This window comes from Centropristis striata, chromosome 2, assembly GCF_030273125.1.
Source record: "Centropristis striata isolate RG_2023a ecotype Rhode Island chromosome 2, C.striata_1.0, whole genome shotgun sequence".
NCBI classification, from domain to species: domain Eukaryota; kingdom Metazoa; phylum Chordata; class Actinopteri; order Perciformes; family Serranidae; genus Centropristis; species Centropristis striata.
The window spans coordinates 43586929-43613544 of NC_081518.1; the positions used below are offsets into that span (position 1 = coordinate 43586929).

The 26616-nt window shown below is 40.3% G+C and overlaps 1 protein-coding gene across 4 annotated transcripts in view; it reads right to left on the bottom strand.

The window, feature by feature from the left end:
• znf536 (zinc finger protein 536) overlaps positions 1-26616 on the bottom strand; it is a 331204-nt gene that overhangs the window by 141021 nt on the left and 163567 nt on the right. For all 4 annotated transcript variants that reach the window (XM_059351790.1, XM_059351771.1, XM_059351798.1 and 1 more), the window contains one exon: positions 20739-20838. The gene's annotated coding sequence lies outside the window, so the exon portion shown is untranslated. The remainder of the gene's footprint in view (positions 1-20738; positions 20839-26616) is intronic.

Here is a 26616-nt window from a genome sequence, read left to right on the forward strand (position 1 = left end):
GCAATTCTCATTGTTTATGACAGAAATATCTTGACATTTACAGTAGCATTATGAAAATGTCTGACACTGGCGGTCTGGGCCAAGACAAGCTAGCTCACTAGCCGACTGCTAACTGCTTGCGCCTGCCACTTGACGGAGCGCTGAAGAGGCTGCATCCCTCAGATTCCCTCTCTCTCCACACACACACACACACACACACCATCTCCTCCATGAGTTCCAGAGGAGCCCCAGGGTGTTGGATGTGGGCAGTGGTGGGAGGTGGAGCTGGGGTGTGGGTGGTTATAATCTGCGCACCCTCTGCCGTCTCCCATCACTGCAAACCCCTCTTCCTTTCTGCCTCACCTCCTTGGCAATCCCCCCTCAACCCCACCACACTCCTCCCATCCCTCTCCATATTTTCTCCCCCTGCATCTGATTAAGTTAACAATGTGGTGTTATTTGCATGCTGATTTTGCACACCCCGACCCCGCCCCCCACCACCACCCGCTCCCTCTCTCTCTCTCTCTCTCTCTCTCTCTCTTCCCCTCTCTCTCTCTCTCTCTCTCTCCCCTCAATTCTCTGACAAACAAGAGAGGCAGGATCAGAGTAATGTGATAGCACAGCAGCCAGCCAACGCAATCTGCCTCAAAGACCAGGTGTTCGCAATCCACCTCCCTCTTAATTCCTGCCCCCATCATTTCTCTTGTTTTTATTCCTGTTATTCTTCTCTTTTTCTTCCCTCCCCTAGTTCTTCTTCTTCTTCTTCTTTCGTCTCCTCTCATCTATCCCTGGTGTGTTTATAAGGTTGTATTATAATCAAATCTGGAGCGAGGGAGGCCTGTCTTTTTTTATTAATTATAGGCCACAGTTGATGTGAATGTATTCCGAAAGCATCTTCAAAATAGGTCGGCGGTACAGTTTGCTATTCTTATCACATTTAAATGTCAACACGGTGCAAAGCCCTACAAATTAGTTCAGGCAGGCTTCAACCCCCATTTAACATTTAAAGCGCCATTCTGTAGGGCTCAAAGAGCGATTTAAATCAGTTTACACACACACACACACACACATATATATACAGAGATAGCGCTTCGTCTTTCAAACTTCTCATTTCAACACAGACATTTAACTGCCAACCTTTGCCTGAGAGAATTCAGTGCACCATCGAGAAGAAGGGGGGAAGGAGGAAAAAAAGCAGGACGAGAGAACAAAAAAGAGATATAAAGCAACAGAAACAATGCATTAGCTTCATGAATAATAAATCTGCCCGTCTATCCATGCAGAAAAGATCCAGGTTTTCAGCATCTCTGCATAAATCCACTGTCCGAATGAATAAATCAGAACAGGGGGACATTTTCTTGAGCTCTAGCCTATCACTGGTAAATAACAACAATGATTTGAAACACATCTGTTCATATGCAGCGCCAGCTAACCCCCATAGAGCAACACAAGACAATAGAAGCCTAGCGCTGTTGTTCTACATATTGGTGGCTGGGCATATCAAATAGAGTTTACCCATCTTGCACACACACATGCTCACACACACAGATCTATTGATACAAACAAACATAATCAACAAATAGGAATCACGTACAATCCACCATAAAACAGTCTACATTAGTATCCTCAACAAAAACACAACTGCATTATCCCTCTTTCAATAGGAAATCTGAGATGGCTTGCTATGAATTAAAAGCTTGATCCGTGGAACGTGACAGCTGGACATAATTGAAGGAATGCAATATTAGTGAAGTTAAGAACCATGGCTTGAATCCCGGTATTAAAAAATTCTTCAAACTTTTCTAAAAGTCCCTTTTTGAGTTTTATCCAGGAACTATTTAACAGAAATCCTAAGACCGTCTGAGAACACAGGAAGCATTTTGCTTGACTTCCCAAAATGGACCAAAACTGCTTTGGTTAAATTGATTTTGCCAGGTCATTATGGAGAATAAAAGTCTCAGGCCTCTATAGTGCAGTATGGAAATTACTGAAATATTTACAATAACATTGCCAAGCAGAATGCTGATAATTCACGATTCTACCTAACAGATTTTTAAATGTGTTTATTCTAAATACCTCCTTTATATGGCATTTACATTATGGTTAAGATTTGAAAAAGACTGTGGTTATTGGCGCGAAAGACATTGTTAAGGTTAGGGAACGCTGAAATGTAAGTCATAAAATGTTAAGATCAAAAATATTGGGGAAATATTCACAGAATACTTTATCCGCCAATAGCAACTAAATAACACTTTCAGCACTTGATCATGGTTTTTTTAATATACTGGGAAAAAAAGTGGGACCACATGTGGGATTCAAGATGCAAACACAGGTCTCCAGTGGTAAAGTCCTGTCCATAAATATACATAAAAGTATCTTTATTCACATGGAAAATACATGTCCATGTCAGTTATTTACAGCCTACTTCACTCTTCTGCACAGTGTAATTCTAAATGCACTTCAAGAAAACTTTCAACTGCAGCTTGCAGGAAACAACCTCTGTCTTCACCCTCTTGAAATAATAAATCCTTCAGTGGGACAAGATGAAACAATAAAACTGATGCTAATGAACACTTTTGACACTTAACTGGGTATGGAGTTGCCTTCAAGATACGCATGTTCACTTACACATACACACTCACACACATTGAAGTAAAAGCCCCCCAGTCAGAGGGGTTATGACAGGGTAAAGGGGTGATGTTCAGCCTTAAGGAGAACTTGGCCCTGTAAAGCTGTTTCATGCCATCGAGATGCAGGATCAACTACAAGCCTAGAGGACATACACTCGCACACACACACACACACACACACACACACAGAGCCCCGGAGCAGCGGGCTTGTTATGAGACTTGCTTTGCATCGTTACACTGCTGACCCCAGTTGTTCCAATGACTATATGAATGTCTAGGAGGGACCAACTCAAGCAAGCAAAGAAGACAATCACAGATTTAGATTAGACTGAAGATAACAAAAGTCCCTAGAAGGACATTGTGAAAATGTAAGGAGCCTAAATGGTGATCCATAACACTAATACACTCCTCTATTGAGTTCAGTCCATTTTGGCTATGTATTAGTCTATCGTTACACTATATACGCATAAGTATATATTAGGTAGCTTAATATGAGAACAAGAGCCAGTGTAGGGGTCACAGAGAGACTTCAGTATCAGCTTACAATTGCCCTATTACATCAGCATAAGTAACTGAATCCAAAGAGCTAACTAGCTTATAAGAGACCCAATCCCTCTGACTGGCTATCCTCTACCTCTAGGCTCGGCTATGACTCTTTCCCATCCAGCTCAAAGCAGAATGTTCTATGGGTGTGCCTAATGTGGACTCACTGAAATGTCAAAGCATTATATATCCTTTTTCGCACAGAGTGGCCCCTAAGGGTTTAATTGACTATGCTGTAAAGTAAGTTTGAGAGCCGCGAGAGAGTGTGATGAAGATGAATATGTTTCATTAGAGGGCAAACAGAGCCTGATGGCTGGAATTGGCATTGAGAGAGGAGGAAATGTCTAATATGGATAAAACATTCATTTATCCATCGACGATCCACAATGACACATGCAGGCGTAGCTGTCCACTCCTTGGCTGGTCACCTGCAGTGAACTTACCAGGGTAGCGATTCATATTTAACATGTGTTCTTTTCACCTCTTTCCTTTTTTCCTCTCTGCTGGTTGGCCTCTGTCTTTCTCCCCGAACCCAACAAGGAAGGAACAAGCTTCCAACGACTGCCTGGCAACTTCAAATACTCGTCAAACAAAGAACAGAGCAGAAGACAGAGAGAAGAGATGGGGCCCCGCTACTATCCCGCGGCCTTCGTTTACCAATTATACTGAGTACCTGCTGACAGGTGGGTTGTCACAGTGTCTGCTTAGCCACCCAACTCCCCTCATCCCCCCCCCACCCCCCCCTTCAACATCCCATCTCTTTCCAGGAAGCTCCTCGCACCTCCAGGCAAACAGAGACAAAAGAAAAGGAGGATAAAGATGATATGGAGGATAGTGGAGTGTTTGGCTTCAAGACTTCGCCTTTGATTTTGGGATACATTTAAGAGCTACAAGACAGAAGAGATTATATCGGAGTAAAGGTGAGCAGTCAAGGGAGCTATCTACGAGTTAAATTTTTGAGGGGCAGTGGTGCCTTTTGTTTTTCGTTGAAGTGGGAAAAACGCAGCTACATTTTTGGATTATATGACCAGTGATTTAATTGGTAACAATTGGCCGGAGCCCTAATACTCTCTACAGGCGGTCTACAATATCAGAAGTGGACGGCATTAACTGACTCCTGTTTTTGATAAAATTCCAATATATTGGTACAAACTTTTATGCATTTTTTGCCTCACTTTGAATGTGTCTCTCCCAAACTCACTCCTGAAACACTACAAGGAGGTTTGAAGACAGGGGGCCTCCCCCCATCACCACTACCCCCTACCCATTTCTCCTCTGTCTTGCCGTCTCAGAAACTCAGCCAGCCAACGAACACAACTGAGACAAAACATAACCATAATGGCTCATTAAAGGGAATGGAGACGACTTAGGCAAACAAAGCAGCCTTCACTGGGCTGTCACCGAAACTCCTGTGATGGTACGTCCAAACTCACGCTGGTGACAAGGAGGCGAAAGTGTCATCCTCCCACCGAAACTCGCGATGGTTTGGAGTGTTTTGACTGCGCTCGACGTGTCTCTGTATTTGTTCAGTGACAAATCTAATGTGTGCACAGCAGAGTGACAGGCCTCTGTGCGCCAGAAAGAGAAGAAAAGTGGGTTTCCACTTTCTTCGAGAGGAGGTATGTCTCAATTATTGCACGTGTGCAGGAATGTCCCAGCTATACAGGGAGTTAGACTTATCGAGTTAGAAACAGGGCTTTAGCTAACTGTTAAATCTTGAACTTGGTAACGGTAACGACTTGGGAGTACGGTGAAAATCCGGTTGAGGCTTCAAGTGAAGTTCTTTAAATACAAACGGGTAAAAAGCCAGACAATTCTCAAGCCAAAGGTCAGTGCTGGGGTTTGCACTGGTTGGATGGAGTTGCTACAGGTGGTTCCTGAAGGTCTTCAGACTTTCCTCTTGGTGAAGTCTCCTCGTTGTGAGGAGTGGGGCGTAGAGTCTGCACAGTGCACCAGTTAGCTAGTTCTTGTCTTATTTGTGGGGTTTTTAATGGAGAAAGTGGGGCAAGGAGGATGGAGCCAACAAAAACGTCATATTTCAATCAAGTTTCCGAGATCAATTTCACATGGATGTATGAAGAAAACAGGATAGAGCGTTGGTTTATAATATTTGATGATTTGGCTCTTTTAATGACGTCATTTGATCACCTTTCCCAACTGGAGGATTGCAGCCACCTAATGCTCATCTTGCTGAACCAAATACAAACAATCACGTAACAGTATTGGATGGAAACAAGCATTCATCCACATCATCTTTTGTCTGTTTTCTGAAATCTGGTTAAAATTTGCAATACATTTGGATGGAAAGAAAGCATATAATTCACATTTCAAACTTTCATACATATCAAATCATCCAATGGCCTCCTGTATCCTATATGGAGGCATTTGTTTGTATGACACACACACACACACACACACACACACACATATATGTATATATATATATATATACATATACATATATATACATATATACACATATATATATATACACACATATATATACACACACATATATGTATACACACACATATATATATACACACACACATATATATACACACACACATATATGTATACACACATATATATATATACACACATATATATATATATATAGTTTCTCAAAAAAAATTCCAAGCTGTGGATCTATAAAGGGCCTCTTCATATAGCCTGATATGTCTTTTGGAGCATTATAGACAAGTTACTAAAGACAGCACTTCTCTCATTCACACACACACACGCACACACAACCACAATTGTGTTTCGTGTCTCTACTTATTCTTTTAAATAATAAAGACAAGATAGTTCATGTCCCATGTGTGTTACCTCCAAAGGCCTCTTTGAAAACAAGAGGCTGCTGCTCACACAGTGAATTTCTTTACTACAGCCAATAAAAGTGTTACAGAGTGAAGACAGAACGTTTTTGTAGATATAGGAGGCAACTGAGGAACACAGGCCTTTATACATATTCACCCTTTTCATGACAAAAATATATTGAGAGATGTTTCTCATACCAACTTATGACAATGGATTAATGGGAACTGAGAGGCAATCAACCATTCCTCAGTAGCACGGTGCATTCTGTCAGCTCTTTACTGTTGTCTTACACCTTTTCTTGGAATATGTTTCCTACTTTTTTATGACTGAAGCTAGTCTGTGCAGTTAATCTCATAGGCCGCCACTGACCCAGCACCAAGTGCAGTGAAAGCACAGTCGTATCTGCTTAGCAATCCCCCAGTAATTAAGGAAGGCCCGCACCATGCCTAAACCTCTCCCTGACACAGTGTTGTGTCTGCAATGCATGGAGACAAGGAGTCATAAGAGGCTTAAGGCTCATGTACCTGCCGCTCTGTGCGTGCATGTCTGCGTGTGTGTCTGTCTGTCTTTCAAGAATAGTGGGACAGAAGATTAAAACAGTGATCAGAAAAGTAGAATTAACCACCTTTACTGCTTTCTTAATTACTGCGAAGTCCACCTCTGTGTGAGCAGCACTATAAATACCTTCCAACTCCCAAGAGGCCCTGAAAATCCAACTTGTAAATGAAGGAACACATGCACACACACACACACACAGATGCACGCACACGCACACACACACACACACACGCACACACACAAAGGCGCACACATCCTTTTCACAGAATGACCAAAAGCTGAACCCGGCACTTCTCAGAAACTGGGCCAAACCATATGTCCTTCTGCGTATTTTGGGATCAGACTAATTCATTTTGATGATAGCATAAAAAATGATATCTTCCAAAAGAAAAAAAAAAAGAGGAAATGTGAAGACAGCAAGAACAGACAGAGCTGAAGACAGAGAGCAAAAAGAAAGCGACCACAGGAGGGAGGGCCGTGGGGAATACATGTGATGAATCCAGGTCTTATGGGGAGTTCCAGGAGAGTAAAACAAGGCTGAACCTCAATAGGATCAGCATCCAGGGCAGCATTACAATAAAAGTAGAATTTCTGACAGGGATAAAATGATCTGTAATTAGGACAAAAAGCAATAAAGGCAAGTTCAAAGATTGCTTTTTTTCCCCCCCAGTTTTGGTGTGTGAGTGTTTTTGTGGATTCCCAGGATGGCACGAGTTAAAAGAGGGAACAATAACAGAAAGAATATGACATAGAACAAGAGTATGTTCTTTAAGATGGATAACTGAGAGATTTGAATGGATTTGAGAAAGTTACGTATGCAGTAGTTAAGAAAAAGTAGACAAGGTGAAGCCTGCTGTTGATGATTAGAACAGCAGGGGAGGAGGAATAAGAAAGAGGGAGAAGAGGAGAAAGGGGGAGAGTAACAAAGCAAACCCCCTGCAGGAATGAGCTGCGATCCATCATGGGCAGGGCATAAAGGAAATACCATATAAAAAAATCACAACAAGTGTTTCCCAACAGACTTTTCTCACCAATAAACACATCTATTGCTGTTTTACATTAGGCCTTTTATAGATTTGAAAACTGGAGAAACTGAAGAAAAGTCCTGTTCAGTTTAGAAGTTATATGAGTGAGAAGGAAATGGAAGGGAATCACAAAGTAAAACAAACGGCTCACGTGGGATTCAAAATAGTAAAAATGTAAATATGATCATGAAAATGTACCTAAAATGTAAAAGTAAAAGTGCTCACTCTGCAGACAAATTGACTCTTAAGCTGTTCCATTATTATACACAGTCATCCATAGTGTTGGAATACATTTTTTTTTTACCTCTCTACAATAAAATGTTTGTGACAATGTGATTTATTCTTGGCAGATAAAGTGTATATCTTCTCAAAACTGAATCAATCAATCTCTTCCAGACATCACAATGAAAATGAAACCACAATTAACAGAGGATTACGCCTGAAAACAAAATGATTCCAACTCTATGGGCGACTGTGTAGATTATTAATATTAGATTATTGTTAATAAATGCAATTCAGTGTTTTTGCTGCCTGTATTGGGCAAATTGTATTAATTGTTTGTACTATGGTTTGATTGACTGTGTAACAGTGCATTGCATTTTATATTTGTATCATAGGTTTTTTAAATAAATAAAAAAGTACGATATTTCCCTCTGACATATAAAAGTAAAAAGAAGCATACAATTAAAACACTTAAGTAAAATACAAGTACCTCAAATGCTACCTCAGTACAGAACTTGATTGGATTAGTTATTTACTTTCCACCACTGAGTTTAACAGGAAATGTAGCTGCTGACACTTGATGCTTCCCTTCACACAAATCAGGCTCAAACAGGAATAACTTATTTATATATAGCATGCTGTTCAGATCTATTCTCTCTCTATGTGTTATGGTGTAACAGATGAATCAATATGTTTGTGTAATAAAGTTTATTAATGTACTGATGACTAAGCACCAGAAATAAAGTTGAGACCACTTCTGTTCTTGGTGTCTATTACCTTTACAGTTCTGCCAAATCAGGGCAGGAATATATTTCAGATAATTCACTTTAAAATATGTTTTACTGTGATTTAACTGGGGCTGCATTATTAATCAAAAAATGTATTGAAATAACAATATGGACTGGAGCATTATCCAATTTGCAGGAGGCGCAATATTTGATATCATATATTGGTTAAAGGCCAAATCTGTGGTAAAATACCATAAAAGAACATTAATACATAAAGTCGATAAGAAAAATAAAAAAGGAAAATAAACAAGAATTATCCCCAAAGTGCTTCAACAGCTAGTTAATGCATCAGCAACACATGAACTCCAAATAGATGTAATAACACATAATAATAACAAGTTAAAATTATACTTTTTACTCAACTACATGTATCGATCAGCGATAGTTACTTTGCAGATCAAATTTTTACAATGAGAAAATATATTCAGCTCATAAAATATAATGCATTCTTACAGATTAAACCTGGCAAAAAAGAGTTGTTAAAAAGTTAAAACCTCCATCAATTTCAATATGCTGTCAAAATACAAATAATATTAGTATAAATCTGAATTTACTGTACAAACACTGAACCCTTTTTAAAACATGACAAAAAAAAACAAGAATTTAAAAAGACACAAGATAGATTAGAACTAAAGATTAAAACTGTGTCTAATTCAGTCTTCTCCAATTTAAGTCGCTGCCATTTTGTCAGAAAAACACAACATAACTGTCTTTCAGTTGACAAGAACTAAAAATACACAGACAATAGCTTTGAGATGAGCAGAGACAGAAAAAAGGAGAAAATGTGTTTTGTCCTTCAGCCGTGTTTTCACTCCACTTTCCCACCCCATGCCAGTGACTGCAGAATAAACGGATATGTGAATTAAACCCCATTGTTTTAAAAAAGATCTGCTGCTAAATTTAGGCGCTTCTCTTGTTCTGCCTGAATGTGAAAGAATGTGCCAGTTATGTTATGTTTGTGTGTTTTATTTTCTTCCTTTCCTTTATCCCTCATTGTAATCTTGGGCTACATACATCTCATGTTGTTTGAACAAGTGTGAGTTGTGTATCTGTGCATGTGTCAAGGCAAAAGAGGAAAAAAAAACACATACACACACATATAGTTCAGCCATGCGATTTTTGCAATTAGAAAAGACACAAAAATAATTATTCTGCAGCGCAGTCAGTCGACATATCCTGAGTCGATGATGCACGGATCACGTGTTTAATAAAAAAGGTTAATCAGTTGTTAATCAGAGGATTAATAACTTGTTATTTTCTTTACAAAACCATTAATATTATGCCATAAATATTTAATGTTGATAGGTCTTTTTTTTTCTTTTTTGGTGGCAGAGACAGGGTGGGGGTGATATGTGCTTGGTGATGCAGGGCAGAGTGAGCAATATCCAGGCATTAATGTGCATTAATCATGCTTTGGTGAAGACAAATAAATTCATTCATGTTTATTAATACAACCTTGGAGAAAACAATACTCTTTACATTATTCACTGAGTTATTAATAAAGGATTTATGAACAGGAGGACCACAGGACAGAGACTTGGTATCAGGGAGAAAAGAAAAGGGAGAGAAATAAGAAAATGAGAGCAGAAAAGGGAGGTCAGAGTCACAAAGCCAGGAGCAAAAGTTCATTAATGTTTAGGATGGAAGGGGCACAAACGTTTAGAGAGGAAGTGTGTGTGTGTGTGTGTGTGTGTGTGTGTGTGTGTGTGAGTGAAACAGAGTGGGAGCCGTCCACCACTGGAAAGCTGGGGGTTAAACAGAGATTTTCTGCCCTCACTCATTTTCTCCTTAACAAATTACCCTGCCCGTTTGCTAATCAAAGCAAAACAAATATTGCTTTTCATTCGCTCCATTTGTTTGAATGAACATACAGACATTCCCAAAATACTCATTCCCAGCTCAGATGTAATTAAATTGTGCCTTTAGTGAAAACATGCAGTGGTACTCCAATTAGTTGTGTTTTTGTCGTCGGGTAAAGACGGAGATTGGCAGTGGGTGCGCCTCGGGCACCTCGGTGTCCCGAAATGGAAGTATGTCTTGGCGGGCGGGCGGGCGGGCGGGGTGGGGGGCATGTTTGTTAGACAATGTTTGGGTGCACAAGGCTGACTGCAATGACAGAACGAAATGTTTGCAGAGTTGGTGGAGGAGTTAGTGATCTGATGATAGATTTTTTGTTGTGGTATTATTTTCTTGACGAAGAGTGATATGTATGTTTACGGTGAGAAATGCAGCCATGTGACCCAGGAAACTGTCCTCACAATAAGTGCCAGCAGAAGTGGTTCATTTAGTGCTTAAATATGATGAATGTAAATATTTTTAGGGCATCTTATGCATCCTCTGAACATTGAACAGCAGAGGCCTGATAAATGAGCCCCCAAAAGACTAAATAGTTGCATCCAAACCACCCTAACCAAGCAGTTTTAATGCAGAGAGCAATCTTTAACCAATGCAGTGACAGATTAGGACACTGTCATGTTTGTCGATGGTAATTTGTATGGGAAGGTTCTGGAAAATACTGATATTGGACAAAACTATCCAAGTTACGTTCAATAACAATCATTTTTTGTGTGTGTCATGTAAATATCCTGGTCATGGGATTCAACAGGGACTGCCCATTGGTGCGATAACCCATTAGCCCAACATATTTGTGTCTGATGACCAATAATGACGCACTGCCATTCTTTAGCGTCAGGTGTTCTATTTGACTATCTTTGGTGTTCTTTTCCCTTAATAATATTAATATGTCGCTGTTCTTAACGTCTGGCTAGGTTTCAGCAAAAATACCATAACTTGTTTAGGGTTTGGGAAAGATCATGGTTTGAGTTAAAATGATCACTTGTATGTCCAAATCACTAATATATTGAGAGCAAAAAACTACAGAGAGTGTGATTTTCATAGCAATGGGCCTTCAGAGCAGTGGCCTTTTGTTTTTGGAATAATGGGCTGTTGGACAAATGGGCTTCCAGTCCAATGGGAAATCGTTTGGACTTTTGGCATTTTTGGATACTGGGATGGCACCAAATAAACTATGCATGTGTTGCCCATGCTGCAGTGACTCAGAGTTGGTTAAAACTGTCAATGTTTACATTTAAAACCAGTTAAAAAAACAAAAACATGCTTATCCACCACCATGACCTCTGCATCCTACATCAACGTGCAGGTTCTCCTGCTTTGGCACTAAATGTTGGTTTATATCTCGACTAGATTCAAACCAATATTCAGTATGAATTGTCAAATTCTGAGGAAATGCCGAAAAAGGTGATCTGAGAAAGAAAACGGGGTCAGTGTTTTAAAAGATTGCTTCAATGCTGTGTTAATGCACAACAATGGGTTTTTCGTACTGCTGTGAATCCATCTTGTAATCATTTTCTTTCTCCCATTCTCCATCTTAAATGCCTGTTTTTTTCTCCTTTTTTTTCTTCTTTGTCTTAAGCTCCAAATTGTGTTTTCATTGAAGGGCTGTATGGATCGCTCGGCAAAATGTCATCCGTCAAGCTGTCGATGAATCCATCCTTTCATTTAATGATCAGCCTACCTGATATGCATTTTACATGGCTCCATATACCTTTAATGGGAATCAATGGAAAGCAAATAACGCTGGAAGCCAGTAAGCTGCATGTCTGACGGACGGATGTGGACGCCAGCTATTTGTCAATACACACAGCTCTGTTCTTAGCCGTGTGGCTTTGTACTGTATACGCCTGGATGAATGTGGCTGCAAAGGTGGCTCACTGTGGGTTAGAGACTGGCTTACATGAGTCTGTACAATCCCACTGCTACATTCTCCCACTTGCTTTGTCTTCACAAACTAAGAGAGAGGAAGAGATTGAATGAAAGAGACAGAAAGAAAGGAGAAGGTGGAAATGATGAAGGCAAAAAGAGAGAAAGACAATTAATGAAAGAGGAGGAAGAAGAGATGGAGAGCAGGAGGTTTAAAAAAAAAAAAAAGGACGAAGTAAAAAGGGCCGAGGAGGGAAGGGAGGGACGGCCACTGGACGTGGTTTCAGTTAAATACTGATTTCATCATACGATTGGGGAGGAGGAGGGGCGGGGATGGTGGCTGTGGCTGTGGCAGCTCTAAAACACATAACTTTTTACGAAGTGAAAATCAAATATTAAAAATGACAGGCCTTATAAGTGTGCTGAGTGAGCTCGGGTCACGGAGGGAGGGAGGCGCGGGCGGCTTGTCAGCTACTATCTGTCAGGGCGAATTAGAAACAATCAGGGCCGAGTGAAAGGGAAGGTGATTGTTATTAAGCGGCGGGGCCCTGCGAGCGGGCGCCCCAGATGTGGCCGTGCATATAAAAGAACAGGAAGCCGGCAGTTTAATTCAGGAAGCTTGCCGAGGCGAGCGAGCAATGCCACAAAGGAGGAGAGGGAGGCGGTGGGTGCTGATGGGGGGACAGAGGATATGAGGGGGTTGGGGCTTCTTGTCGCTAATATGCTGGAAGTTACTTTGATAACACATTAGGCCTTTTGTGGAATTGTGGAATGACGCAACTTCTTTTCTTTTTTTTCCTGCGCTCATCCATCTCTGTCCATCCCGCACGGAGACGTGGCAGGTCAACCCATAGAGAGGGCAATAGGAAGAATCACGGGTGAAATCTAGATAACACACACACACACACATGTATGACAGTGAGGTGGGGAGAGACAGTCAAGCCCATATATCAATTACAACCTGATATCCTGGGAGGATGGTGGGACGGAGAGAGAAACCCCTGAACGGATGTGTGTGGAAGTGTGTGTGAGCTCATGTCTCAGCGTCTTTAAACCTTTTTTTTTTTCTTTTTGTAATCACCTGACAGTGTCTCTCCCAGCGCTGCTGTCGATTGTTTGGTCTACGTGACTTTTTCTCCTCAAGAACATTGATGGACACGGACATGACTCAGTTTTGACTCCTTTGGTAGTCCTGTTATCTGTCAAGTTGCCTTCCTAGCCCTCTAAAACTCCTCTGAGACAGACATCAACGCCCACAGATCACTATCAGAGAGAAGGGGGACGAGTGGGGTGCAGAGGGGGATGTAAAGGGGGGGCTGGTGTACAATATGTTAGCCAGGGGAGGGTGGGGGTATCTGAATGATAGGGAGTGACAGTAATCTTCCAAGAGGCTGCAGACTCAAAGGCACATTGGCCATTGTGACTCTTTGAAAACTACACCGTCACACAAACTGTGGGCAACTCAGTGGACAAAACTTAACTTGATGTCTTCATTTTATTTTAATTAGTTTAATGGATATCAAGCAAAGCCTGGTCACATAATTAGGAATGATAAAAAACACAAAAAATACTATCAAAGATAGATTTGCTAGAGGCTTTATTTGACCGTACTGGCAGCCAATCACTGCTTACCTTAGAGACAGTAAGTCAAGTGGATCCATTGCCTCTCAAATAGTTTCACTTAACACCGGTTACGTGAAATCAATGGGAAGTACAGAAGGAAGAAAGAGCAGAAATGAAGGAGGTTGTTAAGATAGTTTCTTTCATATAGTGCTTCTGTCTCGGAGCGTGAAGGGCTTTGATTTCTATTTACTTTGTAGTGAGAGATATCGCAAGAAATTTTCTCTCTCCTTAAGAATCACTGATCATCCAATAGGTTGAAATAAAGCAGGCTTGTCACATGCTCCCTCTCCCTCTCTCTCTCCCTCTTGTCGTCTTTATCGTAGTGATCAGTCAAACACTCACCTAACACAAGCCGTCTCTGGTTTCCACCTCCCAGGTTTTTCTCTGCCTTGCTGCTGCTGATGTAGCGGAGGTTATATGGTGTTAAACACAGAGCTGCTAAACGTTCCCCAAGGTAATAACAGTCAGTGTATATACAGTGCTGTGCAGTGCTGCGACGGGAAGTTGCTGCCAAGTGTGGAAGCAATGGAGATGGAGGGAAAGAGGCGAGAGGGAGGATGAGGTGGAATAAAAAGGAAAGGAAATAAAATAATTAGCAGACAAAGAGGTGAAAAAGACTGAAACAAAGGGAGAAAGGGAAAAGGTGGAAGATGAGTAATTGCTAAATCCAAGGTCTAAATTAAGACAATGAGAAGTGATACTTTTGTGATGCTGTAAATGATGTGTGTGTTAGCGCAGGTGCATGCACTGTAGTTATAATTGCATGGGTTAAAGCCATGCAAGCCCTTTCCTGTATATGAAAGGGCTTTCTGTATACTACATAGTATAGTAAAGTACTGACAAAAGTAACATTATCTCAAGTTCCACTCCAAATTTTCTGAAGTTTCAGACACCTTTCAGAGGCTTTACCAGCAAATGTAGGATAGACTTGGACAGAAGGTGAAGACAGCATCATCCCTTCACAGTGGACAATCACTCTTTGTTGGTAATTAATATGCAGAGCAACAAAACATCATCTGTATCATAAAGCATCAGTTTATTCCCATCCTGTTCACTTCTAAAAGAGATCACTAAAGTACAAACGCAGATGGCCAACTGAGATTGTCCTCCCCAAAAACGACCCAATGATTGATTGGTTAATTGATTTGTGCAAGTGGCTTATTATGGCCTATTTATTTGTTGTGGTTGTGACCCCTTGTGGCTGTAAGCAGTAAAGGGGGAACGGTAGGAGGTCGAAATGGATGGATGGGTCAAACAAACACAAGACTTTGACCCTGAAGACCACTACGTGTCCTGAGTGAAACCAAAAGTCAACATGAAGTTAACACAGCTATGTGATCTACGTCAGCTCATTACATTCTCACACATACGTAACTACGTTATGCAGCCTACTTAGGTACACAAGTAACATTTGTATATATTTTTACCCAATATTTTAGCCGTGGTCTTTTCTTATACCTACTAACCTAACCAATCTGCGGCAGTTTCACAATGTTAACCACATGTTTAAAAGTATGACTGTCACATTTAGGTCTGAGGACGTGTTGATCTCCAGCCGTCACCAATAGCGGTGGTATTTTAGGAAACGCTCCTATCGATTCTAATGTTGGGGAAGAAGTATTTACCTGTGTGGTTGCATGGGTTAGTGCACTTGTTGGGACATTTCTGTGGCTACGGTTTAGTCAGTTTTAGGTAACTTAAAGTACTCGGTTAGGGTCAAGGAAAGATTGTAGTCAAGCTTAAATAAAGCAGCATTGAGATGCAAATCACTTCTTGCACGAACCACCAAACCTCCTTGCTTTTTTTACATCATTGTAACAAAGTCACACTTCTTTTATGTTCTGTTTTTTTATTTTTTTATTTCTGGAATAAGAGGTAGCAATTCATGAAAAAACCTAAACATAGCTTGATTTTAAGTATGGACAACAACAAATTGTGTTGGATTTGGGTGAGGAGAGTCAGAATAAAGTTTGATTGCAGGTCTTCTTTATAAATCAGGTGCAAGGAATACTTGTAAAAATTATATGAGCTTTTTTTTTTGGTCCCAACTTTCTCTTGCCTGTTAATCATCTTCTGTAAAGAGATCAACTAAAGCTAATAGCTGGTATCAACTCAGCCATTAGCAAACTTAACATTTGACATATTAAAATATTAGTCTGAGTATGAAAAATGTATGTTGTTTTATCATCATGAAATGATTTAGTTATATATCACTGATGTTTTCAGATTATTTGGTATTATACCCTAGATCAGCATATGGCAGCGGTCACACAAACTCATAAAAAGCCCAGCTGTACATTCTTCCATCTTGTGATGTCATTTAGTTTGAATGAGAAGTGAATTGTGGTCGTCCATTTTCACAAGAAAACATTTTATTATCCATTCAGACAAGACATGAATTGTGATTTGTAGAAAATTGTTTTCTGAAGTGTCTTAAAACTGATAGAGTTGTATTGCACCCAGGTGTACAGAGAAGGAAAGTGTCTCTTCACTGACTGACTGACCTATTTTTTTCTCTTTATAAACAATGTGTAAAATATGTGTTTTTTAGAGGTACACTACCGGTCAAAAGTTTTAGAACACCCCAATTTTTCCAGTTTTTTATTGAAATTCAAGCAGTTCAAGTCAAATGAACAGCTTGAAAGGGTACAAAGGTAAGTGGTGAACTGCCAGAGGCAAATAAAAAAAGGTAAGGTTAACCAAAACTGAAAGATAATGTTTTTCAGGGAACAAGAAATGGGTTAACAACTTAACTCTATGGAGTCTTGGGCTATTTTGTCCATTTTTGAATTCTTTTCAAGTCTTTGTAAGTCATTTTGTGTCTTTTTTTGTCATTTTGTGTCTTTTGGTGTCTTTTTTTGTCATTTTGTGTCTTTTTTTGTCATTTTGTGTCTTTTGGTGTCTTTTTTTTGTCATTTTGTGTCTTTTTTTAGTCCTTTAGTCCAACATAATATGTGATTTTGAATCTTTTTTTTTACTTTCAAAACACTATCATGCTCAATAAAGAATTTTAAATGTTGCAAATGTGCATTCGTTTCAGAGTACACTGAGACATTAAACTGCATCATTTTCAATTAAATTCTGGAAAAGTTGGTGTGTTCTAAAACGTTTGACCAGTAGTGTATATAAAGACAGGAAAGCAATGGCATATCACTGAAGAACAAAGTCAAAAGTGATATGGATGCTGTGGGAGGTGGAAATTGCCCTCCTCCCCAATCCAATCCAACCCCCCTCTTTCTCCAGGAGGCCAAATCCAGGCCATGTCTAAGATTTCACAACGATTAGCGAGGGAGGGATGAGGAGGGATATAGAGATGTACTAGAGCAGCATTAGCCATTAATCACTAAGGGGGGAGGGAGAGACGGAGAGACGGAGAGAGGGAGTGATAAAGAGAGAGGACTGTCCTAGCATGGCTCAGCATGGGACTTGTACTTTTGCTGTCTGGACCTCCAGGGGTCTTGTGTTTGACTGCCGAACAGTGACTCAGTAGCAGCGGAGAAGCTCCTAATCCTCGGCCATCGGAAAGACAGTCAGAGACTCGAGACCAAAATATTTACAACATAAAAATCCATCATATCAATATCCTGCCAAAATCATACATTTCTGTGTGTATGGTGTAATTTGCAGCAGAATTGCATTTCATCATGTTTATAATTGAACAGAATGTAAAGTTTACTTTGCTGAGTATTTTGTCTGTAATGACAGCTGGCGTTTAAGTTTCTAATCTGGAAAAATAACAATACTGAATATTGCTACTCTACTACAGTATATCTTGCTCCTCATCAACATGCAACTCAAATGTTCTGTGCATCTTTGAGTACTGTTCACATCACCATCCAGAATACTTGATATATCGTTTTAAATAATCCAATAAAAAATGTTCCTTACCTGCCAAGACTACAGTTAAAGTTAGGAGAATGGATACAAAAAACTGTTTTGTAGCATAAAGTCATGCTACTTCTACCTTTATGTCTGAAAGAAAATAGATATTACTCACATGCTGCAAGAGTTTGCTTGTCAGAAAAATGTGAATACATGCTTGACAAGAAATTCTCATTACAGAGTCCAATTATTAACATGTGACCGTGTGGAGTATTGGCCACATGATAATGGACAGGCTTATATCTCTCTAATGTCTCTGTTTTAGGATGGACAGGTGTTAAGATCTTACCTGTGTACTACCACCTGTTGTCAAGTAAATAAATAAATTCCTAGCTCACCTTTACAACTCTCTATGACACCTGAACAACTGTATCCACTGAGGAAGGCCATGAAATGAGGCGGAAAGCTTTAGAAACATTACACCCGTTACCTGGACCCAGACCAATGCATTCGGCAAAATATTTGATCCAATAAGCACGGCAGGGTGATTAACAATTAGCTAATCAGCTCCAGGGGTGGGACTAAGTCCATGTCAAGCTGTGCAATGAAATAGTCCCCATGTCTTTCAATATTGATATCGCACTTTGTTTTCACTTTGGTCCAGCATACTGGGATGAATCCTGGTCACTGCTACATTGTTGGGCTGGTGGACCATCACAAAACCTATACATTTGTTACCAGCCATGGTAAATGGATGGACCTGCACTTATATAGCGCTTTTCTAGTCGCTTTGCGACCACTCAAAGCGTTTTACACTACAGACTGCGCTCATTCACCCTTTCACACACACATTCATACTGGTGGCAGAGGCTACCCTAAACGGTCCCACCTGCCACCATTGGGAATTCATTCACATTCACCAATGAACACAGCATCGGGAGCAATTTGGGGTTCAGTATCTTGCTCAAGGATACTTCGACATGTAGGCCGCGTCGGTCAGGGATCGAACCACCAACCCTTCGGAGCCACAGCGGCCCTATTTGTCTCATTGCCATTCACATGAACTGGAAAATGAAGAGGTTCCCTTTCCGGGCTCAGCTCCTCCTTCACCACAACATCTGCATCACTGCTGATGCTGCAGCAAACTGTCTGTCCATCTCCCGCTCCACACTCGTAAACAAAACCCTAAGATACTTGGGGGCTGCAAAAAAATCCCACTCTGCAATTTTTCTGGTGAGGTCAGGCTCCAATACCAACATTTTCTTTGAAACAATTGCGATTAAAAAAAATTGCTTTGAATAGTGTGGTAATGGCTATTAAAGTTCTGATGTAACAGAACAGTGGAGGGAGCAGAGAGAGGACTGCACATGTTTTTGAACAGGATATGGAAACATTTAAATGTTAGCCCGGCTGTTGTACTGCTTCCATGTGTAGATAAAAGTGATGGAGAAGAGTTTCCGCATACGTGTGGTGTGATCAGTACTACCTACCAGTCATATTCTACTGTGAAGCAGACATATAAGATGTAGTCAAACACTTACACCACCCTGGTGGGAGGCAAGGTGAAACAGGGTGACCATAAAACCAGAATGGCCTTCAGTTAGTGTTCTTGCATTCTATCTCCCCCAACCCTCCTCCCTCTCCCGACACCCATTCCTCTATTCTTATTTTTTTATTTTTTATTTTTTTTCTGTACTATGAATAAATTTAGTCTGTCCCGGACATGAAAATGTCAAATACCTAAAATACACCTAGGCTAAATAGCATATTAATTTTTAATGCCTGCTCATCCTATGCTGCTATTCTCATATCAGGCCTGTCTGCCAACAGCTGTTGCTGGCTCTCTGGCTGGGAATTTATCATCCATCTAGCTAAAGGAGGGGAGAGAGGGAGAGAATAAAAAAAGAGATGGGAGACATTGTTCGGAAGACAAGGGAAAGGGGAGGGACAGATCCGTGTTTTCATGGATCCCTACCTTGTATTTATATCACCTCACCTCGCAACTTTCTTACTTTGATATACGAGTGGGATTCAATTACACTAATGCCAAACATAAATTGTTCAAGATTCCTTCCTTTTTAGCCCTCATGGTGTGTTACAGCGCAAGCCTCCTCATACATAAAAGAGAAATAAGGAGCAGAGTGGTGACATTGACGCTGGAGGTAGTGACATTGGGGAGAGCGGCAGAGGGAGGCGAGATGCACTGAAGCAATGTGCCAGTGTGGGTGTTGAATGCCACCCATGTGCGTTTTTAGGTGGCATGTGGTGGATGATTATCATAGATTATCACAATCCAGATTGTTACAAGTTCTGTCTGCGCACATAGCAGCAGTGTACTGTAGCTGTGTGACTGTGTGTGTGTGTGTGTGTGTGTGTGTGTGTGTGTGTGTGTTTTGGTTTAAGACAGAGTGCCTTTGGGGATAAGACTAAATGGTGAGCGAATGACGAACAGTTGGAGTGTGTGAGCGTATGTGTGCATTTATTTGTGTGTATGTGTCTTGTTCTTTTATCGTTACAGTGCGAGAAGCAAATATCATACAGGGTTTAGAAAAATGTGAAAAATCTCAACATATTCTCATGAAGGGGTTCGTATGATTTCCTAAGAAAAAATTTTGCAGCACGGTTTGTCCGATATCCAACATGTGATGAGCGTTGTTTTCAAGTCATCGTTGTAATTTGACGACCACAGTTACAGTACAGAACATTACCATCCCTGATTTAAACAAGTTGTTAATGCTGCAACATCGTTGGGTTTAGGCACCAAAACATCTTTCTGAGATTCGGAAAAGCTTTAAAAAAAAACACTACTTGTGGACATAACATCCAACAATCAAAGATGGGGGTTTAAACCAAGTTCAATATTACATTCCCACAAAATTTTGTGGGATACCTTCGGATTCCAGAGCATTATTTTCAGAGAAAATCATACAAACTGTTCAGGAGAACAAGCTGAAAAAAGTTTAGGACAGTTTACTACAGGCTCAGATAGGAATTGTGTGTGAGCTTACCTTAACACACCAACTGCATACTGGAGTGCAAGCTGTCTGTTAGGATCAAGTGGCCTCTCACTGTCACTCCTGACTGACTACTGCTTACTGGAATGGCCACCTAGAGGGAGAAACAGAGGAGCGGAAAGATTAGGAGAGGAGGTGATAATGAAATATAGACCTGAAGAGGCGAGGAGGAGGAAGATGGACAGGGGATGCGGGCTGCAGAAGAAGACAGTGATGGGTGGCGAGGAAGAAGAAGATGTGGTGGGGGGGGAGGGGAGGGGTCCGTGTCAAGATGAAAATCTAACAAATTCAGCGAGCGACGCTGCAGAGGTCAAGGGAACGCAGCCGAAAAAGGTTAAAGATGAAATCAAAGCCAGAGCGCTGCGGTGCCCGGAGGCACAGCTGAAAATCTATCCCTCCAGGGCAAGGCCACCGCTGACACGAGGCAGACAAGAAGCTAAATACTGCACGCCACTCGGGGATCTTTCATTTTCAACCGATCAATAAGGGCTTATATTTATCAGGGCCTCCGAGCAGCTGCTACGTCTGACAACCTCCACTTCATTTTTGCACTCCTCCTCCTCCTCCTCTTCTCTTCTCTTCCTCCTCCTCCTCCTCCTCACCCTCACACGCTAAATTGAGACCCATCGACCATGAAAAGGGGCAGAGACCCTGGATTGCCATTAACCCCCCTTGTGTCACTAGACTGTCTAACACACACACACACACACACACACACACACACACTAACACACACACACACTAACACACACAAATGCCCTGGAGATACAATTCTGCTAAAGGTCTGTCTCCCCCTTCTTTAAAGAAACATGCCTTATCATTATGGCCTTGGCACAGACAGCAGCACCTCTTCATGTCTTTTGTTCCTCAAGCTGCCCATGCCACCCAAGACACACACACACACACACACACACACACACTCTGTCTTACACACACATGCACACACAATCATGGAGGCACCCTGTAACAACCTGATTTCACTTTTAATTTCCACCATTTTGAACATGTCTTTCTTGCCAAATTTATATCAAATAACAAAAATATCAAATCCCAAATTACCACTATAAATCTGAGGAGCATTATGAGAAGCGGAAGATTGGGTTTAGGGGTCTGAGTTAAAATAACTGGCAGTCTAATCATCTGCACAACAATATTTGCTGTGAGGCATTCTAAATAGATTATCGCTAGTCCATCTGTGTCATCATTGATTTATAAGGCATTAAGCTGCTTGGGGAAGAGAGAGGGCCTTGCCTTCTCTGCTGTTAAAGGGGCTTCTTGTTGAAATCAGGGGCACGGCAATGGAACAACTGTGGCACTCGTCTAACCTCCCCTTTAATCGTCAGGCAAGAGGAAGTGAAAATAGGACGGGAGTATCTGTTTTTTGTTTTTTTTTCTCGAAAAGGGAAGTATGAATCCAAATTTTCTGCATCTCTTTTTGTTTGGCGATACAAAGAGACTGGGAGGAGGGGAGGAAGTACAGGAAAAAAAATACACACAGAGAGAAACAAATAGCGCACACAAACACACATGCACATACACACATGCAGAAAAAAAAACAAGGGACATCATTAACATATGAATGCTATATGCAAATGGTAGGGAGAGAGCAGATGTTGTTGCATTTAATTGACCTATATGTGAATTGCATCCAAACCTTTCAGTGTGTTTTCTGGGCCCACTGAGTACAGTTTTGACTGGCTTTCTGGTACCACTCAACATATGAGCAGGGAGCTCAGCCATTTTAACAGTGTTTAAACATAAAGAGAGCAATGACTAAGAATAGAACACAATAGAACTGGAAAAAGAAAAGGGTTTGCAAAAAATAAATGTTAAAATATAGTGTTCATTCCTGGATCTTTCTCTGTTATTCCTCACAGATGACATCTCTGTCAAACTGATTGTATTTGGCTTACTACAGGTGGTGGTGGTGGTGGTGAAAGTATATTTTTTAAAGGACTGAATTTTAGTAAAATTTTGAAGTAGTTTAGTTGGGTTTTTAATTCCATGCTACTTTATATTTCACTACAATATAGGGAACTACTGTATTTTTTATTTCATTTCACAGCTACAGTAACTAGTTTGTTTGGGGATTCATAATTTACTCATCGGTTAACAAAAGATAGATGTTTTTAAAGCATTGCTTGGGTTTATTGAAGTCAGGTTGTATGATGTACTCTCCATTGTCAGTGTATTAACTGCAGTAGATGGCAATTGGCACTATTTTTTTTACATTTTGCTTTACCTTGCCTTTTGTATGTTTAAAACTCCAAAATAACACAAACTAACTAGCTAGGGCCAATATTAAAATCATGATTACATGTTAATACAATTTCAAAAAAATACTGTTTCGCTCAGAAAAGTGACACTGTTTTTATTAAGGGGTATTTGTTAAGATTTCATGTTGATTTGATGACACCTGTGGTTACTGGTGGTATATGAATAATACAAGTCCCAGCAACCCCGTCTCCACATAATTAGGTTTAAATATTGAGGAAACAGCTGCATGGATTATGTTCACTAACAACATTTTTTTCCAGTCCACGAAATTCTCATTCACAGGACTCAGAGACATGAGAGAGTTGCGTTGCACGTGGTTAGGTCCAGCTTTAAAAAACACTTTGGTTAGGCAAAGACCGTGCTTTGGTCAAACATCAACAGCATAAACACGTCCTGCTTTGTGTCAATGTTGACTTTTACAACATTCAACCAAAACCACATTCTTTCTCTAACCTTAACAAAGTGTGTTGTCTGAACATATCCATCGGTCAGGATGGTGATTATTTACCGCCACTTTTTATTTACAGGCACTGAGGCTTTCTGCTTACTCACTAGTTGTCTAGCTTGGTCCACTAAGCTTTGACTCCAACTATGGAGGACTGGTACATTTACTCAACGATTGAATCAGAAAAGCAAACACCCTCCACCAAACAGCTCCGCTTTGCTACTTAATCTGTCTCTTTTCTCAGTAAGCAGAAGGATCCTAAAGAAAACAAAACAAACCTTGGACTGAAAAACTCTTTAGTAAAATTTATATATTTTCATTCAATTTGGAGCACAAAGTATTGCAGTATGTCTCACCTGAATTGGTAAAAAAAATATATTATATGTAATTTTTATAATTATTTTTTTCTATTAAAACATTGGAATAGAGTGGCTAAGTTTGTATTTCTACAGTTATTGAAAGTGCGAGAAATACAAACAGGACGGCTTATTTGTGAGATCCTTCTCGGCTGCTCATAAATCCCATTGTTTTATTGGTTTGTTGGTTATTGGCGCTGTTTTCTGCTTCCTTTTTACACCCCTTCATTGTATTACATGGAGGGAGAATCAGGGGAACGCTAGTGTTGAATAAATGTGTATAATTTCTTACTGTATACCTCAATTTGAATAAATATAAAAATTATTAAAATGTATAAACTATTTGAATTTTTCCTTTCAAATATTTGATTACAGTTATTAGGTTTGTTGACGGAGAAGTAGCCTACCTCCCAGGATTACAGATTATCAACCTGAATTTCATGAAACTTAGAAGTGTAGCATGGACGAAGGAAGATTACGTTTTCGAGTGGATCCCAATCACGATGTGGATTGATTTATTATTTTTTTACTATTGTTAGACATACGTGTCACAGCATTGGCGGAGGTCTGCGCTCCCCGAGTGCCGCTCTTAATCAATATGTTCCGTTTTTTTTTTTTATGTCCACTGTTCATTGCACTTTATTTGTTTCATAGCACCAACATTTTTATTTTTATACTGTATATTCATATTTATTCTGCACTGGAATTCTATTCTATTCTACTCCCTAATACATACTCCTTCTTTAGACACTTAATTTTTTATTGTATTTTCATTGTATTTTTATATTTTATTGCTTGAAGTATGCCTAGGTTGTTCTTTTTATTTAATTGTGTTGTTATTGTCTCTGTGTGTAATGCTGCTGCTACACTGTAATTTCCCAGCTTGGGATAAATAAAGTCTGTCTGTCTGTCTGTCTGTCTGTCTGTCTGTCTGTCTGTCTGTCTGTCTGTCTGTCTGTCTGTCTGTCTATCTATCTATCTATCTTATGTTGATTTTTCAAAAACCTGTTAAATCGTTGCCATTACATTTATTTTAAATCATGTTTACTGAACATGAACATTTTAAGGTTTATACCTGCACTTTTACATTGTGGCATTTCTAGTTTTAGTTCATTTCTTCCACTAGTTGAAGCACCTTGAGCACCTGCCAGGCCTGGACAACTCCCACTGCCACCCCCTCTCAATGTGATTCTGCAGGTAGAGGCAGAGATCCAGAGAGAAAGAGGAGGGAAAGTCACACATTTTACACTGCAATGTTTGCATGGGCGAGCCATGAAAAACACAGATGCTATTTTCATCTGGGCCTCTGCCTTTCTTTTTTATTCTCCTCTTTCCCCCTTCCCTCCCTCCCTCTCTCCTTTATTCTCTTACTCTATCCCTCACTTTCTAACCCCCCCTCCCTCATTCTTGGGAATGTCATTAAATTGTATTAAATAGCCTTTTGTCCAGGGGGCAAGGACCACCCGATATATGATAATACATTAAGGCCCCAGTGTAGCAGCCACTGAGCCGAGACCATCTTAAGAACAAGCATGGTGTGTGCCATTGTGTGTGTGCTAAAAAAGTGGATGGCAATGCAGGGAGGAAAAAAAAAAGATGGAGAAAGGAGGATGAGGCGAGTTGGGTTGGAGGACTAGGAAGAGTGAGATATAGAGAAAGAGAGGGGAAGGGAGGGAGAGAGAGAACGAGGTGGTGTGGCTGCCTGCCTGCGCATGTGGCTCCCTAACAACTGTGACACATACTAATAGAAACATACCTAATAAATTACAAGCTTTCAGGGTCTGGCAAGCTGACATTTTCTCTGTGCACGGGACAATTTCATATCTGCGGCGCAAAGTCGAGGGGCTGCTGGACCAAATTGCATCACACAGAGATGCCAGAGGATTAGCATAAAAATTAACACTTATATTTCAGCTTATTGTCAACCCCACTCCTGCACCGGCTGCCTCACAACAATCAATTCCTCTTAGAAATCTGATTAGATTCCATGACGCTTATTATCCTAGTCATGTCTGCCTGCCCCCTTCACTACCACACACACACACACACACACACACACCACTGGCATAGTCAGAGCACTGGCTGCCACGACTGCCCAGAACATTTGTTTAAATGGAATTAAGTGGAAAATAAATCTATAGGTGTGGCATTTCTTTTGACAGACGATGCCTCATTCTCTGTCTGAGTGTTTATCTTGTGATCTCGTGTCTTTGCCTGCATAGAAATCCTTCCAAACATGTTGATCTTGTATTTTTTTGAAAGTCAAATTCATTTAACACATACCAATTATTTTCCAAACACACACACACACACACACACACACACAATTGTATAGGGGGTTCCACTCTAAATGCGCTTCTTAATCATTAGTCCTGTAAAATGTGATTACAAAACTTTATCTGTTTGTTTGTTTTTTTCCATTTCAATGGACAGAGATTCTAAGTGCAGGAAACCACCCAATGGTAAAAATTACAAGACCTTTGAATCAACAAACAAACCATGCGTTTATGAATGGTATGAATGGTAGTCCCATATCAATAATTAAAGTGATGCTTTAAATGCAATAAACAACACTCATTTTAAAAAAGATGGGACACTGTGTAAAATGTAAATAAAAAACAGAATGCATCAAATTCAGAAGTCTATGTTAACAAAAAAAAGTATGAGTTTGAAAATGAATATTAATACATGAATACATGTCAAAAAAGGATTAGAAGGCGATTGCATCTTGTTTTATTTATGTTTTAGACATCCAAACTTTTCTGGAATCAGGGTTTTATGCTCAAAGTCTCCC